Raw genomic sequence first — 22,291 nt, 5'->3', positions numbered from 1 at the left:
TTCAAAGGAAAGGTCTGCCAGACCGAGGTCGGCATGCTATTCCATTAAAAAAAAAACGAAAAATAAATAAAAAACAAAACGAAGAAGAGGGAAAAGGTGAGACTCCATAAAAAAGGTAGAAAAACAAAAAGAAAAGTGAAAGGAAGAAGGGAAAAAGAAAAATAAAGCAACGAGAAGCAGCAAAAGAAGAAAGAGAAAAAAAGAAGGAAAAAGGAAAAGAAGGTGAGACTCCTGGAGCGCGCAGCTCAGAGCCTAGAGGCCAGGGACGCTTGACTGGTCAGTTACAAGGTAAGTTCGTTACTACACAAGATCAAAAATTTTTCCCCGGGTATGATATCACGGCGGGCTGACATCATCCCCGCTATAGCTCCACATCAGAGCTCGATGCGGAAGTGTGTCCTCCAGAAAAATAGTACACTGGCCTGCGGTGCGTACTTCAATGCCTCGGTGCTGAACCCCTTTGTTCTTTAATCCACCTCTTTCTTTCACCGTTTTCTAGTCGTCTTTTTTTTGAAGTCATCTTTGTCTTTAATCCTTCTTTCACGGTTTGTTAGTTTATCCTTTATTTCCTGATTATTTTCTTTGCTTTTTATTTATTTGATTCTTCTTTGATTCCTTTTTCTTTTTTCTTTGAGGAATAGCAAGCCAACGTCCCGTTTTGCTGACATTTCCTTGATTGATTGATTGATTTTAAAAGAAAAAATTTCCTTTCCTTTCCTTTTTTCTTACATATCCCCCCTTTCATATGTTTGCTCAACTCAGCTGTGTCTGTGTCGCAATAAAATGTCACGAAGACAAAAGTCGTGAAACGTGCTGTTCTTATGAACAACACTGTCCCCGGATAATGTTGCTTACGGCACACTAAATGTGCTGTAGCGACTTTTTACACATCGGTTGTTGGCTCCTCCAATGCCAACCGGGATACTTCTCCCAAAATGACCGCTTGCTGGACGTGGCAGCTGATTGACGGTCAACACCTGCCTGTCTGCTTCGTTAACGACGTCCAAAAACATAATGTCAAAAGAAAAGAGTAAAGGCATCAGAAGAGCGGAAGTACCACACCTGTTGTCTACTGACCAGACGTGGTGTTTCAAAAGTTGCCGGACTGAGGGTCCCGGCAGTAATTTTAAATTCGTGAATGGGGAATAGCGAAAATCGCATCTACGGCGCTAAGTGGAACTGTTCCGTGTTCCGGCCGGATATTTTTTGAGAGAACAGTGAACTCGGGAGTGTATGCTGGTATTCGGGAAACAGCTTGTGGCATTGCTTGAATGAACGAAAGGATACGACCAGCTGTCATATATCCAATGAGATCTGTTGCACAACCCAGAGAACGGCAGGCTCTATTTCCACGATCGGCAGATTTACGCAAGTCCGCCTGATTTCTTTCTTTTTTTGAAATCTGTTTGAGCGCCGCGAAGTAACTGGGGCTATGAGCGGCGTATGTGTGTCACGGCGGCTTTTTGTGTCAATTATCATATATTTAAATTGACACAAAAAGGCTTACATCCCCTCTCTCTGAAAATCAGAATCGATAGCCCTATCATTCGTGGCAATGGTTGGCGCAGAGCGTGCTATGCGGTGAAGTTCAGTTTTTAGCGTGTGCGCCCCCCCCCTCCCCCCAAAGCATTGGGTTACGGACCCCGCCTCCCCTCCCCCAAGCGAAGTGAAGGAATGGATCCGTTTCTGGTTGTAAATATGAATATTTCCACGTTTATTCTTGTGTTTATGCATCCATGCAGGCAGACTCTTAGATCTGATGTGATGTGATGTGAATAAAGAAAAAAATGAATAAAGAAACTCTGAGAAATGAACTTCACCGCATAGCACCTTCCTAGCCAACCATCATCCCGATTGATATCGTTATCTGTCCTGATTTTTTGAATGCGGGAGGTGTACGCCTTTTTTGTGACAATTATGAACAGCATAAGTGTCACGAAAAGACGTACGCCTCCCGTTTTCAACAAATCAGGGCAGATAACGATATCATTCGAGGTGATGGTTGGCTAGGAGCGTGCTATGCGGTGTAGTTCATTTTTAAGAGTGCACGCATCCCATGCTACACAGTTCCTCAACACCCGTGACTAATAAATCAATCACAAATCAGGTTGTCTCAGTTCGGTGACTTTTGAGACACCCTGTACTAGAAGTCGAGGTCGAGCCTCCCAAAGATCGAAATGTAATAGAGTACGAAATTTTCTCAGAATTTCTTTTCTTTCTTTTTCATTTCAGAAAGAGACAGGAAGTAAGGTAAGAATCCTCAGCGACCGAATCCGTCGCGTACCGGTAAACTTGCTGGTGTTCCAGACGCACTACGCTGTGGTAGCGGACATACATTGTGAGAACTACGCTCGAAACGGCTAAAGGGTGTGCTGCTGCTTACGCTAGAAAAGGTGCTCCTGGCACTACGTTGCGGAAGGTAACACTCTTGGCCAGGCTCGGCGAGAGAAATTACGGACCCCGGGGCTGAGTTCTGCTCTGCTCCCCCCCCCACGCCCCCCCCCCCCCCCCCCCCACCAAGTATTTCTTGTTGATATGGTTACGTACTTGTGTCCCGACCTGTCCATCATGTTTTTAGTAAGCCGCATATATCGGCTTAGTCCCTGATGCTAGCGGGCCTTGGGTCCGGAGGGCCCCTGAAGAGCCCCGGGGGTTCGACCCCGACTAACCCCCCCCCCCCCCCCTCCTTCTCGCCGGCACTGCTCTTCTGAGTCTTTTTACACCGAAAACTAAAGCGTCGTCAGATCTTCAGAGCAGACAGCACATCATGTTCGCCGCCCCACAAAGAGATGGCGCTACTTGCGCTCTAGTCCGAATTTGTAGCAGACGATATAACGTGTTATGGTGCGGCCGTTGGAAAAACTCTGGTATGTGTTGCCACAGTGGCGGTACCTCGAAAACTTCACCCAGCAGGTGAGTTTTAATAGTACATCCCTTCAACTACCGGTGGGTTGCTTCACGTACAGTACGAAATTGGTTTTACTGGCCGAGACGTCCGGGGCGCACTGGAGCTAACGAGGCGAATTCATTAAAGTACCGGGAAGGTCCACGCTGGTCTGAGTCGCTAGTGAGGCAACCGGCATTTCGGACGGCGTGCTTCTCATGGTTGGGGTGTTGTGACAACGAATTTGGCGGCGCGGGTTGGACCTGTTGCTTTCTTCGGGAGGAATTTCTTCATCTTGTGACTAAAGGTGGGGAGCTACACTTTGTACCCTTGTGTCTCCCTTTATTTGCGATGAAAGATATCAAGGTCACATCGAGTGGTGTGATTATTTCGTCTGCGCTTCGCGCCGAACGTTGGTCAGCAAATCGTTCAATTTTGTATATAGCTGTTAGTTTCAACACGCATATATACGCGGATATTTGATGCGCTAATTTGTTATGTGGTTCGGTAATATAGCTTACCGGTGCATGTCTATAATCTCTTCCTCCCTGACGCGAGCAGGTGTTTGTAAAGTTTCGCTTCACATATAAGTTACCGAACGTCAGAGGAACAGGAGAAAACGACGGGACAGTTCGGGAGCGAAGGCGTGTTCGCACAGCAAGTGCAGCGTGTTAACGTCAAGCTGCTCGCCTTCTTTTTAGTTACTTAGTAGTTGATAGTAGCTAATAATGATTTTACCTCCTTTATTTTATCATATATTGCTGTACCATGATGATTGAACCTGTTTGCAAAACACGCCAATACGCAGGACATTGTCCAACAATCGTTGGATAAATTTCGAGCAACAAAGAAGGCCATAATGCGTCACTGATACGCGTTTTTGTGCTAAGATTAATTCATCATCTCAGAATAAAGTTGTTGTTGTTGTTGTTGTTTTGTACTAGTTATGAAAAGCACGCAAGAAAGGCCAAGTTCAAGAAAAATTCCAGGGTCGACTACGAATGCAAGCAACAACAACAACAACAACAAACAAAGCATGACTATGACCTGGGGTGATTCACCACTGGAGAGTAGTACACTACTCCATTACACGCGAAACATTACTTGTGAGATGTAAAGTTATGTACAAGTACAACTTTGCAAGCAATGCTTGATTATCATTTGCATTTTTTATTTTTTTAAATTCGAATTCCGATTTCAAAATGCAAATGAACGTGAGAGCATATGAATTAATCATTAAATGCTCGAGGTGGCTCGTCAACCTTCTTACGTTCCATCCAAGTCCTAACACTGTCCAATCTGTCCACTGTCCAATCCAGAGTGATTCGGGGTATAGCCAACTCCTGAGGCAGCAGCTCCTCCTCCTAACGTAGCTTCACATACAACTTAGCCTAGTACAGGCCGATATGCAACACACTATAGTACAGTAGTTAATCATTTTTGCTCACTAGAATGGGACAACTGTGTTCGCATTGTTCTTTCGTTGAGTACATCGAAGCAGCTGTGTTTCGTAGCAATTATTTACCGCTGCTATGTGAAGGAGAAAAAGAATACATCTTGGAGTTGTCGTACAATTAAGCACTATGTGAAGACAGAAACTGAGGATGTTGTCAGGACATCCGGACCCCCTTACCCCGGTCTAGATCCGCCACTGACTATCATCATGATCATATAGAAGAAGGTCTGCGGAAGGTTCTTTACCTTGCGCCAAAATCTTAGAACTGAGCACACCACATCCAAGTTTCATGGCGCCCTCCACTCGGTTCGAACCTGCAAACTAGGGACAACGGCGAAGACACAAGAGCGGAAACGGTAGCGTGACCAAAAACGAATGACCAACTCAATATATCAATATGTCCCGAATTATCGTTCGCTCCAAAATCCCGGAAAACATCGTTCATCGCGCAATGGCAGGTGGCGAACATTTAAAGAACGAATTCCGCAAGAAATTGAGCGCAAGAAATCGTGGTATATCCCCCGAAAACGTATCATTGCGGCATCATATAGCACGGTATTGTTTTCTACAGTTTTCAGCGTGTAAAATGTTCTGTCTCTAAATGAACGCCTTTTTATTCCGTAGACTCACATGGAAGGGGGTATGTACATGCAAAGGTGTTACGAGGAAGCTCACCTGAAACAATGTTTTGAAAAGAATACGCGTGAAACAGTGATACTGGCAGTGAAATGGGGTTTTGCGTCGTTTCAACTAACTACGCCAACTTTATACATTGAGTTCAGAGCTCCCTTCAGTATGGCGTATAAGCTGCATCAGAAAGGTGTATTGGGCGTATTCGGCGTATATTTTTCGGTGTTTATTGATTTTCATGAAATCGGCGTTTTTTTTTTAAATGTTTTTCCTGGCGTGCACTTGGTCACCCGACAGTGATTAGCGAATAGAAATCACAATGTAATTTTCGCACGACGCTCATTCAACTTGGCGTTGTTCGCTGTGTGGCGCATTACGGCTAACGAAAAAGTAAATGGACACTTTTCACAAATATCGTATTCCTGTATCGTTTTCTGACCTGCACCAACAACTTGCTGGGCATCTGCAGCAATTGATCTCTGTCGTGTACTGGAATGTCCCTCTGTATCCGGTGTTAAAACCGAACGCGGGAAAATTTACACAGCGTATGTTTTTCGGTGTTTTTCGGTTAAAACCGGAAACGCGGAACCCTAAACTTATACTGGACAAGGCATTTACGCGCGAAAGGTGTAAAAAAAAACGAACTGTGAACACATCTGAACTATTCAGAAAATAAAGAAAGAAAGAAGCATCCCTTCGAATGCGCACACCCAAGACACAGACATCATGCATAGGGAGTAAAGACGCCGCATAAAAACTCCTTAGGCCTTCTATTTGTGTGTATTTTTAATTTCCCGTTGCTTCCGGGCAGGACGGGTTCCTGCGCAACAGGTGAAACGCGATGTGGTGGGGTTCCGAAAGGGGGAGCAGTTGGCCTTGAAGCCACCCTTTTACGGTAGAAAATTTCGGCTCACTCGTGTGGCCCACATGGAGAAGCTTTTGGAAGTACAGTGTCAAGGTCTCCCAACTGGCTCCAGAGGCGTCTTTCGTTCGGCCGTCGTTCACTGCCGACATAGTCCATCGATTGATCTGGGGTAAGCAAAAAGTGGGGACAATATCTTGATGGCTTCTCGTCCTCCTGTTACGAGTCGTGATCACACGGCATTTTATTTTATATATTTATTTTTTTTAACATTGGTCCTCAGCTTGTCCAGGCAATGAGCTACGGATGTGATGTGATAAGATGTGATAAAGAAAAAAAATGTGGATGTGAGTTTCGACAAAGTCGAACTGGCTACCCCAGTACACTTACACACAGAAAGTGCAAACAGATGATGAGATGATGAAAAAACAAAGAGATGATGTCCAGAGAAGAACAGACATGATAATGGACAAGAGAGAAACTGATGTTCATCGATGATAATGGAGTTCAGCATGGAGTTCAAAAGTTTCGACCAAGTGAGAGTAAAATGTCGGAATCGCTGGGGGCACACACAGCACACATTCAGCGAGTCATAGAATATCCATAAGTCCGGTTGTATGCAGAAAGTCTTCAACAATGAGGTACAAAATTTAATTATAGATTCAGTTGAAACGTACACGACCAGTAAATTCTAGCACGAAATGTTCGTCGTGGCAAGTATAATGACACTCATCCGATCTCTTGGTCAGATGTCCTATATGAAACCACCTTTATTCTTCACTGCCGCACTCAACCGGGGTTCGCCAATATAATTTATCATATTTACGCGTTATATTCTCGTACAATCCCGTAATATCGCAGGCTTCTCTGGATCAGTTGGTAACCTAGCTGTCTGCTGACTAATCCCAAGGTGGTCGCCTACCAAACGGAAAGGCGTGGGGATTCTCCCGTAAATATATGTAAACTACGAGGCGTTCACTTTGTAACACGCTTCAAGTGAACCGTGGGAGAGCTCGCTCGCTCGCTCCGGTTGTCATAATCAACGACGACGCAGTTCTGTGGATTAGCAAACTAGTCCACTTCCATATAGGCGGCATATTATACAAGTTGTTTTGGCGCGACGCAAGTAACTTACGAGTAAAAGAGAAACACTACATTCAGAAGTATTTCGGCACAGTTCCCCCAGAAGTCGGCCCCGGACGCGTATCTACCCCCTCTCCCCCCGCCCACCATTCCTTCCTGCTGTCCCCTCTCAATTTGTCCACGTCTGTACGCCGCTGATAGCCACAGTTGCTTCGCGGCGCTAACTCAATAACAACAAAAAGAATACAGCAATCTGCGTTGATGTATAGTTGTCTAATTATCAGTGTTTCACCGCAACTACGAAAAAAACATATATAGCCACAGTTGCTTCGCGGTATTACCATGAAATCAGCACAAGTGAGCTTGTTAATACTCACGTTTTGCTACTCGAACGTTTCCCCTGTTTGTCAGTTCGAATCCGCCGATGATGCTCGGCCGTGCTAGTGCGGATTGACATAAGACTGCGACTGTTGACTTAGCGCCACGAAGCAACTGTGGCTATAAGCGGCGTACAGACGTGGACAAATGGAGAGAGGACAGCGGAAGGAATGGTGAACAGGGGGAGAGGGGGTAGATAGGCGTCCTGGGCCGACTTCTGGGGGAACTGTGCCGAAATTCGTCTGAAACATCCCAACATCTTAAAACTAAAGCTGTTGTTTTATCGTCTGAAAAGTCCACCGGGAAACCTAGGGAAAAGCTCAGACAGGACAGCCGCTGGTAGGATTCGAACGCACCACCTTCCAGTCTTCAGCACGTCCTTGAAGTATAGCCACCAACGAGCCGATGCTTCTCTCAGCCGTGCGCGCTGTTATGAATTCATGCGTGAATACAGCGTGGTGGTGGTGATGGAGGTGGTGATGATGAAACGGGCCGCCGTAGTCGGACACAGCGTAACCACTTTAGAACTCAAAAGTAACGAATAATTGGTGCCTCGGATAATTCTGAGACTCGCAATTATTATTATTATTATTAACTCAATTACCTCGGGGTTTTCTCTTAGTTCTACGTACATCCCGGTTCCGATTCGGCTTCTGCGCGGATTAACACCTGCTGTTTCGATTCGACTTTGTCTTCGCAGCAGCACTCATACTGTTCCGATACGGTGGCTCGAAAAGTACTACTCGATCATTGGCGGCATACTCGGGATATTCAATGTTCAGGCTGTTCCTCCTTACCTTCAAACCTGGCTTGTCTTAATATTATCCTCCTTAATTTATACTACGTTAAGCTTGTACAACGTTGTGTGTGGTGGCTATTATAGTTTACCCCTCCAAACGTTTTAGCTACGGTATTTCCACGCAGTAAATATAAAGAAGAAGCTACTACAGGACGACTACGGAAAGAAACAAGGATGTTAACATCATCAGCCCTCGCCTAATCTGCTTTTTAAGCGTGGGATCTCCAAGCTTGGCGTACACTAGCGTCTAATACGCCGTTTATGCTCCCAGCCCATTTTCTTTTCCTACTTTTATTCTTGGAAGTTATAGAAAAAGCGGTTAATATGATTCAATATATCTGTGTCAAGTGTCACAAATGTTACAAAAGCTTTTCGAAAGCTCCGATCCTTCCAGTGCGTCACTACGCGCAATATGAACCTTATACGCGAGAGAGCACCTCTAGCGTTGATCATGTCATTGTTTATTATAATTTATGCTACCTGCACACCATACGCTATCTATCTCTCCGATACAAAAGGACGGAAGCGAGAAAAAAAGGAAACGAAGAATAATGAAACTATAACACACTATCCACAACACAACAATGCTACGTTATGGAACTCACATTACGTCCAAACAAAACCGACGCCGTTCAGATATGTGCATCAGAAGCCGAGATCTATCAATTTCTTTCACACACCCAGCACGCGTCACAACAAACCGGGGTCGGCGGCCAATGCCTCGTCGACGTCATCGTCTATTAGAAAGCAGACGACTGCTGGCACACTGCCCCTGAAACCCGGAAGCTCTTTTCCAATGTAGAAAGCAACAACCCTTTACGGCCTTGAAAGAGCGAAAGGGTAGAGCAACCCTTTAGAGCTGCTTTAGAGTAGATCACGTGACGCGATGACGTTGCCGGCAGGTGAGCACGGGAGGGGATTCCCCGTCAACTCGTTCCTCTCAGACAAGAAGGAAGTGTGCAAAATATGAAAGAAGCGTTGTTTGGGTTGTGCGTCTAATGCAGTTAGGGAATGCGGGCGGATGTTAGTCGGCAGATGGCGTTTCGCGCAGGTGATGGTGGTTTCGGTTCTGCCTTTTGTTTGGTGCATCTGATGCGGACAGTTGCGTAGGCATTCGTATACCTTCGTTCATTTTATTAGGGAGTTTTATCGCGTCCATTTCCTCCTGCCGAAACGACAGACTCGAGCGCCGCGCATGCGCTCTACAAATGGGTGAGCGAATCGTAGGAAGCGTGATTTCGTACGAACGACCCACTCGCTCTGAGTCGTTTCGTTGTATTGGGCGAGCACGACCGATTCACGTCGAGAGGCAAAATGTACAAATCCACCTAGAATGCATCGGCTGAATCGGTCGTTTGGTTCGGGCAAATACGACTCGGTAAAACTCCCTCCTATCAGTACTAGGAAATGTATCACTAATTTCCGCTCGTTTACATCCGGTTGCAACAATGACATACACAAATACCGTAGACTCGCCTTTTGTCGCGTGGAACTATTTTTCGGATGGCCCAAAAATAGCGATTTCAAGTTCCCGCGCATAGTATGTCCGTTCTTTCCGCGCGTAACGGCTTTGACGTAAGGACTGATATGAGCATTATGTTTATATGCTATAGGTTCAGTACGTTGCTAAAACCCTTCGTGCATGATCTTGGGATAATTGTGAATAGTGGATAATTGTGGACTTCTAGTGAACATGTGGACAGTGGACTTCTGAATAGCGAACATGTGAATAGTGAATAGCGAACTTGCGAGTAGAGCACCTGAGAAGCAGTTTTTGGGGGTGGGAGTGGGTTGGGGTGAGAATTTATGTTAGGAGTAGCGGAGCAAGTCGGGAAACGAGGTCAATTTCTCCTCGTTTTTTCCTTAGAAACAAACAAATAAGCAAACCCTTTGGACTGAGCCAATGGCGTTGACGGGAGGAGGGAGGGGTCTTGGGGGGTTCCAATCCCCTCCCTCTTCCCGAAATCGTACCTTTGGAGAAGGAAACGGGTGTGAAATCCTCCTCCCCCATATAAAGTCTCCCTTTCCCGAAATTTTTTTTTTCGCTAAGCCACTGTACCGTGCAAATGCTGAATTAACGCAGCTTTGCAGGAAACTGTGTTCGCAGGTCTCAGCTTTAAACATAGATTTTGCATAGCTACCCTGATGAACCGATACCGACATACATCGTGCACCCTTCTTGGAATGTCACTTGACATAATGACGTCCTCTGGAGCGATTCTTCTATCTTCATTTCGTGCGAGCGCTGCGAAGCGACTGCGGCTATGAGCGGCGTACAGACGTAAGCATATGGAGAGAGGACAGCAGGTACGAGTGGTAGACAGGGGAAGGGGCTAGTATGCGTTCTGGGCCGCCTTCAGGGGGAACTGTGCCGACATCCGTCTAGAAAGTCTGCCGAAAAGCCCAGCCGGGAAAACCTCAGACAGTGCAGCCGGTGATCGAATGATCGAATGGTGATCAATGATGGTGATCGAATCACCAGCTCTCAGTCTTCAGGACGACCTTGGGCCATCCACCGAGGATGGGATGCTTTTGTTCGCACAGTCATGCCACGGTGGCCTGGAGAGAGTCAACAGTGGAGAACGGTACCCCCAACAACACCTAATATCCTCTCAATGTACGAATAACGTCCGAACGGATTCGTTCGTCCGATGGATTTCATATAGATATTCATCGGACGTGCGAATCCGTTGGGACATTATTCGTACGTCCAGAGGATATTCGGTGTTGTTGGGGCGCTCTCCCTAACTCTCTCGTGAATCACTTTTCGAGGCATGCAGTTCTGCCCAGATGCGCGAAAATATCTACCACGCGCGAACAAGAAACGGGCGAGGATTTATGCAATATCGTATTTATTGGGACACGACCTTCTCAACATTTCCGCTTTATACTTAGGTTGCTGACCAAAGTCGTTAATGAATTGCTAATTAACAATCGTTAGTGAAGTCGAGCGTTTTAGTTGTTAAAACAATGACCCGTGCAGGAAGGCGCGGATCGAGAAAACAATCGGAAATATATAAGCCTCTGTTCCGCCTCCTTACGTTGAACCGGAAGCCTTGCGAGGGAGGGCTTCAGCTAAGTTTCATCTTATGTTGCTCAGATAGCGGTCAGTAGGGGGATCACTTTGGAGCAGCTGCCTTTATTTTGAACTTATCGGAAGTGCCGCGCAGCTGCAATCAATAGCTGGATAAACAACTTGGTGAATCCTCGCTTTTGCTTATTTTTACAATTCTGGGATCGCGGGCACTCTTTTCTTCGACGAACAATTCTGGACGTGGGATTAAAACAATGGGTATTCTCGCGTGACTCTTTCGGGCAAAATGCGGTTCCTGCCAGTATCTTCCCTCTATAAAGTTTTGTCTGGCCCGGCTCGGATAACGTTCCCCTCCGAGTTGCTTTCTACATGCGTACTAAAACAGCACAAGAAGAAGAAAGCTAACTAACACTCTACCTCTACCTCCACTCCACCACCTCCACTCTACCTGTTTCCTGTTTGTTTGTTTGTTTTTTCTCTTTTTCTCTGTGACACGAAAATCTTGAAATCCGAATATTCCTTGACAGAGTAAGAAGGCAACTTTCGCTTGCGTCCCGTCTTACTGTTTGCATTGCAAGGACTAGCTGTCCTCTATTCAAGAGGACAACTTGTTTATACTCTCAAGTCCAGGTACTTCGATCGTTATTGTGACGGGGCTCGTTATTTTATTCCCCACATCCCCACCAGCAATGGGGTAGAGTATCGCCTGGTGCGATGAACCTCCCCACTCTCCAAAGCCAAAAATAAAGTTGTTGTTGTCCTCTCAAGTCCACTTTGACGAGGAGGGCAAGCGTGATTCACAGAAGAAAGGATACCCTGTAGGCGATGGACGTTTTCCAAGTAGACCCGGGAAGTAGCCGAAATGACCTCAAAATGTTCTCGTGTCGAGACACTAAATAGTGACTCCAGTGTGTTGGTGCCTCAGAGCAAAGGTGGAGTTCACCGGTTTTGCGTGCGCGTATGCTTCGCGCACTGCTTAATGAAAGAATAGGGAATGTTGCGCGGTAGTCTTTGATCAAGATTCGATTCTTCCTGTCGTGGCCGGAGCCTGGTGCAGAAAGAAACAAGCCTATCGCTAGGACGTAGCTTTCCTTGCTCAGCTCTCGGTTCTCCAAAACCAGAGTTATTCGGATAAATCCGTATCGCTTAAAATTTTACCGGCGCATGTTTTTCTGGTGTGTTTTTTTTTTCTCGGTTAAAACCGAAAGCCCGAAACCCCGCTTATACCTTCTAGCGCACACTGAGCAGCACCAACCGGGACCCAAACCCTACTTTGCATAGCCTGACCCTATTGTCTGGAACGCTCTTTCCAACAAGTCACTTATCTTTGCAAAGAACAGCAAATCAATTCGTAAGCTGTTGCTTCTGGAGTGTATCTGAGATCGCAAATAGACTTGACAACGTCGTATCCTTCGGTGCCCTACAATCGATATGAGAGACCTAATTAGAAAGCCATTAGCTCTGCATGGAAGGCATGGCAAACGACATCCTGTACCGCCCTAAACTTGTCTCCGAGATGTTTTTTGGGGACAGCCCGTACTGACCAATCAGAGACGGGAACATGTTTACATACAAGCAGCAATCTCATCGTTTGGCTCCCTACATCGATTTCAAGTCGGTTCAACTCCACAGTTGCCAACGACGGCTACATGCGGGGCCCAACTCTTTGATAAATACGTTTTTTTAAGTACGCGTTTAATGGTTGCGAGCAATAAGACTGAAAAGCAGCGGAGTGTTGCCATGCTGTATTGTGCCGGATATATTAAGACATTTCAGGCTGATGGTTCTAATTTTTGTTGACCTATAGATTTTTTTGAACTAATATAGAGACGCTTTGTTATTATTATTATTATTATTTGCATGGGAATACTTCCCGATTTTTGCGAAAAATCGCTGCGAGAAGTTGCGAGAGAAGTTCATGCAGTGTGGGAGGCTATATGTTTGTTTGTCACTCGTATCACTTGAGATTTGGACATTGGATCCTGAAGTCCTGTCTGAATGCCCGGGGCTTGTTGAGGTGTAAAAAGGGGCTAGATGTGATAACAGTCGTGAAGAGAGGAATTAGAAATCACATGGATAAATTTGTGTATTTCTAACTGAGAGTGCTGATGGAATACAAACAGTGAAACATTTCTTCAGGTGTCACCTGAAGAAATGTAGTCTCCTACATGAAAGCTTGTGTGTACTAAAGGATAAGGTTTCGCTGTATGTATTCCACCAGCACCATCAGCTTTTCGGACGTATATAGACCGTATCCTTATACTTCCCTCTGCTACTAACTGAGAGTGCGTGAGTAAAGCTGGTTAATTAATTAAAACTGTGCAAAGGATCTCTGGCAACTGGGTCTGGGTCTCCATATTTTTCTTTGAAAAATCAACTACGGGTCGAAAAGTTTGCTCGTCTTAAGTACCTAACATGTCACGTGCCATATCAACAGATGTGGGAAGCTAAATTCCTCATAGTTAGGAAGTACGCAAAAAAATAGTCCCACGCAACAGAGCAGTCAACATATGCCGCGTAAAATGAATGACTGAAACGAAACTGAACGCAAGTGGAAGGCATTTTAAGCGTTACGTAAACAATTCCGTGCGTTTCTTCGGAATGTGTTCTCTATAAACAGCACCGCACAACAAGTTCAGGGTAAAAGGGTCTGGAGCGGCCAGTGAATAACAGCGAAATCAGACGTCGACGATCACGCACAAGCAGAGAAAGCTTCAGTTCTATCGCCAGCGTCCTGGAGTGAAGCCACGGGTTGAGAAGCATATCCGGGACATTCCATCATCACCGATCAGGACTCATGTAGAGGGACACCATCTCCTCTATGTTCAAGTTGAAGATAACAGCAGCGAGAGGAATCTTTCAAGCTTTTCCATACTTGCTCAACACAACAGGTTTCCAAAATCCTTGACCATCGTAATCTAGCTCGTAGCGACGTTAAAGACAATATTTATTCCGCATCCTCGAAAGACATCAGAATACATATTTCCCTCATCTTACACCACAGCATGGGTAAGTTGAAGACGCGGGTGAACTTAAGGAGACGCTCAAATTGTATTAAATACAATTCCCACACCAGAACAAGCATCAACACATTACTTGGTGATACACGAGTGTTCTGCACTCAGTCCACTGAGCTTTGAACAATGAACCTACAGTACAATACATACGTTTCCTTCCTTTCTCACGCAACCACGTGGCATTTTCGTCGTTACAGGATGATTCACGTTAAAGGGACTGTCGCATCCGGAACCGTGGTTACGAATCCAATTTCAACGTGTTCGGTACACTACCACGAGCTATTTGCCAAATTTTCTCCTTCCAAAACGGACCGGGCGATGAGGAATCGAATTTAAAAGATCCGGTTTCGTTTTGATCCTCGAAAGCGCCAGCGCCAACAACATCGCGTGACGCAAGGTGGAATCTGGCTAATCCGCTTTGAAGGACGCTGTCGTCTGCCGCCAAGTCTGGGGCTGCTTTGTTTTTTTCCGGCACGTCGCCCGTATTCACATGTGACACTTTCTAGTAACGCGGATACTATCTCTACGCTTGCATCCTTCGCGTGAGATGTCGTTTCGAAACCGACACAGCGTTCCTGACTCCAGGAAAACTTCCTTCGAAAACCTCGATGTTTGATTTCGCACGCCAAGGATACAGCTACAGCCAGACCCCAGACGAAGCGAAAGTTGGAAGCAGCTACATCACTAGCGGGTATCCAGATGAAGCAAGGAGTGTTCATGCTGTCCGTGTATGCTCCTCGCATTTCACCGATAATGTGTACCTGGATGAGAACATCGTGCAAGTGCAACTTGGATTGACACAAAAAAGGAACGAATTGAAACTTGACGCCGTTCCGACAGTGTTCCACGAACAAAGCGAGCCAGCCACTTCGACAGTAAGTCACAATGTCTATGTAGTTTCCCAATCGGATCTGTCACTCTTGCGCGTGAGTAACTTAGCAGCAAAAGACTAAATCGGTACAACGTAAGGTATCCCCTAACCTATGATTAATAACTAGATAAATAAAATACAATAAACAAGTAAAAGAACATGATGTCATTCATGTGAACGTGTTGGCTTTTCTCGTTGTCGGACGCGTTATCATGAAACTTTCCCTGTTACTGAACCTGTGACTTTTGTGGAATGTGGTAGACATGATCGGTTTTCATGTGTATTACAGCTGCAGGCAGCTCGACAGGGTCAAGCGCAAGTGGTACGTATATTACTTAAATACATATTATGTGTTTGCAATTTTTGGACACAGAACAATTCGCAAACTATGAACCCCGAAGGAAGAACTGACGCTGTTTGTGTGCTGGTGTTAGAAACATGCACTATATACAAACAGTACCTCTGTCCGTAACATAAGCGCCATAAACCACTTCCCAGTTTCCTTTTATCTCTCTGTTTGTGAACTGTTTGTGTGCTGTAGGTTTTTTGCGGTTGTCGTAGCCAACTTGAGATGCACTTTTGACGTTCTGTGTTATAGAAGGACCAGGTGCTGCTGATCCAAGTACCATCCATCCATGAAACGGCATCAAACAATGTACGTGTGTGCACGGCAATTTTGCTGAGAGATCTGGTTTTTACACTAATGCCTCTACGACGCCTCTGACAAATTAGGATCTTCCAGAACAGTGCTTTCTTCATCCAAGTTCAAGAAGTAAAGAGAATGACTTCATGGATTCTACTGACATCTCACAGCTATATGCCAAGACAAAATAACTTGAAAACAGGAAATGAAAAGAAAAAAAAAAGGTCCGTTTCAGGTCCACCCAAATCTTTGTGCAGAGGCTGACAACAACAACGTTATTGTGAGATGATGAATGATGCTGATGCGGCGTTGAGATTAAGCCCTTGTTTCCTTTTTTGTTCTACGAGGCACTGTCACATAAGCATTGGCCAAATTTGCTATCCTGTGAGCTTTGATAGGATATGCCGTAGATAGTAAGAGGCCTCTTACTGTAAAAGGGAGGTGCATTATTCGAGTAGTGGGGTCTGAGGCATGAGGGTCATTTCAGGATGTACTAACCCTTCCAAAACTTTACACTTGGTTGTGCCCAGAGATAGATCCAGATCCCCCCCCAACACCCCGAGTTTTTTTCCTGTGTACCACTGTTATAATGAAACCGTCCAATTTACTGTCCAACCGTCCCGTTTTCATTGCAATTGAAGTACTTACGAAACTGTTTATTTTATTTTTTATTTTTGTGACTCCCCGCTTCAGATCCCAAGGGACATTGCCAGTGTGGTGCACGCTCATAACTGTCTGTGCATAGCAAATAATAAATATCTGTGCGTGAAGAGTTGGATGTGGACTTGTGCGATGGCTCTTGAATGGACAACACTCAGTCAACACAAAGATTTATTCACATTTGCGTAACTTATTGCTTGTCATTATAATAATAATTATTATAATACATAGACAAGAGGTAATGCTCTGCCAAGGATCTCTGAAGTTACAGTCTTGAAAGCTGTTTTCAAAACAGTGGTGCTAAAAAAATTGGATCAATGGCAGGTATCAAAATTTGTTTTGCTGTATCAAGGCAGAACAATCTTCCGTGGGAATGACAAATTGTGGACATTCCCAGACAGATGTATCACTTACAATGATAATGAGGTGTAAGTGTACCATTAGTGAGTTATGAAACGTTACCTGAAATTATTTGACGTGTTATATCCCTCACATGCTATAATACTGCCAATGATAAGAAGTATTACACTACCATTAAAAGTATAACTGCCACTTATTGCTCCTGCCTATTCCCCTGCACTTCTCGGGATTACTGTGGTAACACAGATTCTGTTTCACACTTCTCAATTGGAAACTACGCAAGTCTATTATGGTGTAGGTGTGAACAGGAAATGAGGCACACAAAAGATGATAGTCCTGATAGGACCGGGATGGAAAAACGTTGGCGAATCATGCGGACGACACAGCCAGGTATCTGTCGTTTCTTTCTCGGTCCAAGGAATCTCCAAACTCAGCTTGTAAACACACAATAAGCAGTGAAAATGACGCAGCTGTAAAAAGAAAGGACACTTTCCTAAACACGTAGCACAGTAATTTCCTGATAATCATTCTAATTCTAACCCGGCCCTTGAGTTGCACAGTTGGTTAGAGCCTTCGTAACTTTCATGGGGCATTCGTCGTGTGTGCAAACGTCCACGACAACTACGAAAATAAGGATTGCTCAACGTGCCTATCTATCGTGGGTACAGTAGGCGAAGACTGTGATCCGCGCTGCAATACTGCGGTGGATACACCACCAGAAGTTCTGGCCGAAGACAGAGAGCTGAGAACAAAGTGTGATGCGTGCTTACACTGTACTTCGCCATCATTACACAACTCTGCCACTTCACCAGCACTGCAGCATATAGGTACTCATCCGGTTCCTGGGGAGCACAGACGCCGCACAAACACTTGGATTCTTTCCTGCGTCGTAGTGAATGTCACGGGATTAAGTGTTGAGTACTCCGATCATGAACGTACCTAAAGCAGTGGTCCTGAGGCTCGTTCTGTTGCGCTAACGCAGCTACGGCACGTACATCACCAGTTACTTGCAGAAGAAGCGGATCCGTCGAATATGGGCCGTCATTAAACATGTATATTCGTCACGGGATCTGTTACTAAAGGCATTTTAACAGCACGATGCACCACTTCCGCGTTCCGAGTCCGCCCTCTCCGTATGTGCCTTCGCTGCCTTCGCCTCCGTCTCCCTGACCGAGCTGCAAGCCGCGGGGGCTCCTCTGGGTCGCTGCGTTCTTATTGGTCAGATTCCATGTGACGTTGCTAAAGATTCTCAGCAGGGAGTTCCGCTTGACGCCCGCTTCCGTCGTCTGCTGTAGCGCCGCTTACACACGAATTATGCGAAAAGTATTCCGTTGATCGGGATGGGACTTTCGGAGTCATGGTCAGTGAAGGATGGGGAATCTCATTTCACTGTGGTTTCGGAATCGATCTGTGGTCGATGCGACTGTCCCTTTAAGTACCATTGCAAACCTGAATGCCGCAAGGGGAAACCATCCTAGCCCTGCTGTAAAGCAAGGAACCTTCGTTGCTCAACGCTGTTAGAACAACAGGCGACCCTGAAAACTGTTTAATGAGCGTGGAGCTCACGATAGCAAACTGCTGATCTCAGGTTGCCACTTCTCATTGGCTGCTACTGCACAGGCGAGCTTGTCTTGGCCCATGGTCTTGTGTTTGCGTAAGAAGGAGATAGATTTAATTAAACCATTCCTTGGAAGCTTTGGAAGCTAAAAAGACGTGAGTGATATTTTCACGCAGCCACGACACTGCTTCACCATCACGGTAATGATATATTTCGGTGCCACAGCAACAGAGATGAATAAATTGTATGCAAGTTCCAACCTGCACCAGGTGCAAAAACTGTTGAAACCGCGCGCGCGTGGCGTGCTACAACAAGGCTGTCCCTGTGAAATGCAAAACACCTCTACGACGAAACTGCTTTTATTTATTTTATTTTATTTTTCAGACACGACTTCGCACTCTTATTTACATAATTAAGGATTCGTCGCTTCCCTGAGCGGCGAATATCTCAGTTTTTACGCTAGTATTACCGACACGCGTTCATTCTGCTTGGTTGTCGTCGTTATCTCGCTGACGTCACCAGTGTGGCAGAACCGAAACTACATGTTACGTGACGGGTGAGGGACCCGCTTTGGTTGTTGCGTTTTGTACCCTCTTTTGCATAGTCGTTTCCTTTAACTTCTCTTTTCTCTGCTGAACTTGATATTCTCAAGACAAACCAACACATTTTTCCTTTAAAAAAAGATGGTGATCGCAGCGAAAGACCTGACTGTGAGCCGTCGGCAGAAATGGACAGGAAGCAATGGGAGACAGGGGTTCAGTATGTGTCTGGAATCCCAGGGAAAACCTCAGAAAGCACAGACGCTGGTCATTTTGTAACCTCATGATCGCAAGGAGATGGAGAGCGTGCGTTGATGGAGCATATCATGGTGAGAGAACGCACAAGAAGACACGGATGACGTTTAGTATAAACAACAATACGTTGATTGGAGACAACTGACGACTACATCTAGACACCTTTCTGTCGGTGTAGGTGTTGCCGTCAGTTGTCTCCAATAAATGTGTCGCTATGGATAATGAACGTCGTCTTCTTGTGCGTTCTCTCATCATGGTATACTTTTCAGCACGAGAGCTTTGACCAAATCAGCGAATGATGTAGCCATCTCAGCCCCACTGCTAGCGTGAACATAATGAACGAAGTCAATGAAGAGAACAACATATCGCCTCCCAGCATCTGCAGACGTTTCCCCTTATCTGTGGAGGGAACTCAATCAGACAGAGCGCTCTAATCGTTGCTCTTCCTATATAAAAAATGAACGTCTCGCTACGCGGCGCTGCTTAATCCGTCTGTAGATTCGGTTTCGCCCTTGAAAACAGTCGGGGGATTAGCTTTTAATTACCTCCCAACTCCAAGATGCGATTGTTTTTTGTTTTGTTTTTTTCATGCGCAATAGAAAAGCATGTTTTTAAGCTGTTTACACCGAATGCAAATGCGTATGGTACGACGTAATGTAAGTGTCATGTGGACGTCTTTGGTAGTGGACGATTATCTTGGTGACTTAGCAATTAATTCCTCGATTCCCTGTTTTGTTTTCTGTTCCCTGTATAGCAACTGCGTCTATGAGGGGAAACAAGGGGCTAAACGTCGTTACTGCGAGTGTGAGGGATACTGTTTTAATTCGGGCGCACATAGTTATCGAGATAAATGCCAACATAATTAATGTTTTCACCACCTCAAAAGGAAATCCGGATGTCCGCTTTGTTAACGCTTTGCGTGGTGTAAGCAGAAGCAGCCTCATCTTTGGTAACTAAAAGTAGCTAGCACGTAATTACTAACCTGTGTCTGAACGGAACAAAAAGCTGGCGCCGCTGACGGTGACGTCAATCAAATGCAATTCTAGGAGAATTGGGTTCGGATCTACGGATCGGCTTGATACAAATACATAACTTGTACAGATACAGGCTGCTTTGTTTTTACCAGGGAGCATGTAAAAACTGTATAAGTACCATTTTAGCTTTCTTTAATCTGAATCCCAGCACATCCTACTATAACTGTAGGAACCAAAAAATATGGGCTGTACCCCGTTGCAGAACACGCTACGGGGAGCAAAGTGTGAGTTACATCTTGCCACGTGTTCTCAACGAATGTTTTTTGATCCTGTCTATACATCGCGGAAGTGTATTCGCAATTCTTGTATGTAAATGCCAATGTCAATGCCAATTGTTTTCTTTTCACGGGAGCTGTGAGCTCGTCAAGTCACCAAGGTGACTTTTTTTCACAGTTCCCGCCAAATGTTATGCTATGTGGAAATAAATAAATTATTATTATTATTATTATTATCTTATTGAGCTTTTTGAGCGGTGATTTGAAGGGTATCGCTGCGACCCAAATCACGCAGGATAGCAGTGACGTCGGCAGGGGGTGGGGGGGTTTGAACCCCCCCCCCGGAATCGTACCTTTAATAGCGCATTTGGGAGAGGAGAAACAAGGGGAAATCCCCCCCTTGTAAAGTCCTCATAGAACCCCTCTGGAAATATTCTTCTGGCTACAAGAACAACAACAACAATAGATGATGACGATGAGATGAACGCCACTCCTGGATCTATCCAAAAAACGGTAATTTGCATTCCAAGTTTTACAGCAAAGAGGGTACAGTAATAGACGAGTTGGCATGACGGCGCCAGTGGGGCGGTCACGTGCTGGTCACGAGAGTCAATAGGAATGGCTCTATAGTTCCTGTGACGTCAGAGCTCGATACCCAACTTTCGCGGAGTGCCACTGTAACCACGACACGTAGAAAAATAAATATTTTTCCTCAGTATAATGTGATGTAACCAATAATACGTACTATGTACATACATGAAAGTGTTATTACGTGATCGTCGCCATCTTTTTTCTCTCTCGTGCAACTAGCATCGCGCATGGAGAAGAGAGAGATTCGGCGAAAGTGTTACGACATTTTCCGCCGCTTTCCATTAATTCCCCCGGCCGGTATCTACCCAATGACCCCGTCCAACCCACGTCCCCCGTACAACGATGATGCTTTCTCAGAAGAGGGAGTCGCCCATTTTATGCGTCTCGCAGGATGAGGCACGGCGGCCGATGTCAATTTTTTTTTCTCTCTCCACCTCTCGCAACGAGATACACGATTTTATGTTGTTCGGCTCTAAGGCAGATATCGAACAGAGATAAAGGGGTTCGTCGTAATTAAGTGGTAATCGGACAGGAATCTGAACTGTACCTCAGCACACCGTCTTCCTTTCGAAATAAGATCTTTATTATTCCGCCTTATCACCGGGAAGCTACTCTGGTTATGACAGACAGCTCACTATACTGATGTGATACAGTCGTACGCATGCCAGCAACGTTCGCGATCATGAAAACTACAGAAGAGTGGATCTTTGGCCTGTAGTTGGTAGTTCATGAGTGTGATCATAATTGGTATTCCATGAGTGTGATAATAGCGCTAAGCCGGACGCGTCTGTCTTCGTCTGTGTTTCGTCCTCGTCCTGCATCATAGCTCTATCCTCACACTCATGAAAACTAAATCCATCACATCACATCACGGGGTGTTTCCGGGAATGCCACGATATCCCAAAGTTCCAAATCCCAGATCTCAAAATCCACAACCCCAAAATCGAAGCTGATATATTTGCGAGGTGTGAGAACGATCGTGTTTAATTCAGGGTAAGGATATATCACTGGAGCAACGTGCCAGCTTCACGTGTTTGCGATCTTCATCGAAGGCGTCTAAGCGAATGATGTGCTGTGATATAGAAAATGAAACAAGAGGATTCAAGTCACGACAAAGTCAGACTGGCCCCCAGACCACTTAGCCGCAGTTAGTCGAAATAAATAAAAAAGGGAGAAAACCCAGTAGTTGGGAGGCGGGAGACGAAAATTCCGAACTAGTGGGAACACTTGTCACAAACGAGGGACAAGAAAGTATCACAAGATGTCGATCAGATGCGTTTCTTTAACGAAATGTATAGGGGCGCTTTCAATGCAGGGTCCTCCGTCGTTATTCCTCGACAAGCAGCGTGTCTCCTGCACAGGCTCCTGCTGAATGTCCCGTACAGCGGTCGGTTGCTCTAGAAACTGGCTTAGCAGTTATCG

Source organism: Ornithodoros turicata, chromosome 5 (genome assembly GCF_037126465.1).
Source record: "Ornithodoros turicata isolate Travis chromosome 5, ASM3712646v1, whole genome shotgun sequence".
Classification (NCBI taxonomy): Eukaryota; Metazoa; Arthropoda; class Arachnida; order Ixodida; family Argasidae; genus Ornithodoros; species Ornithodoros turicata.
This window is presented reverse-complemented; position numbering follows the sequence as displayed.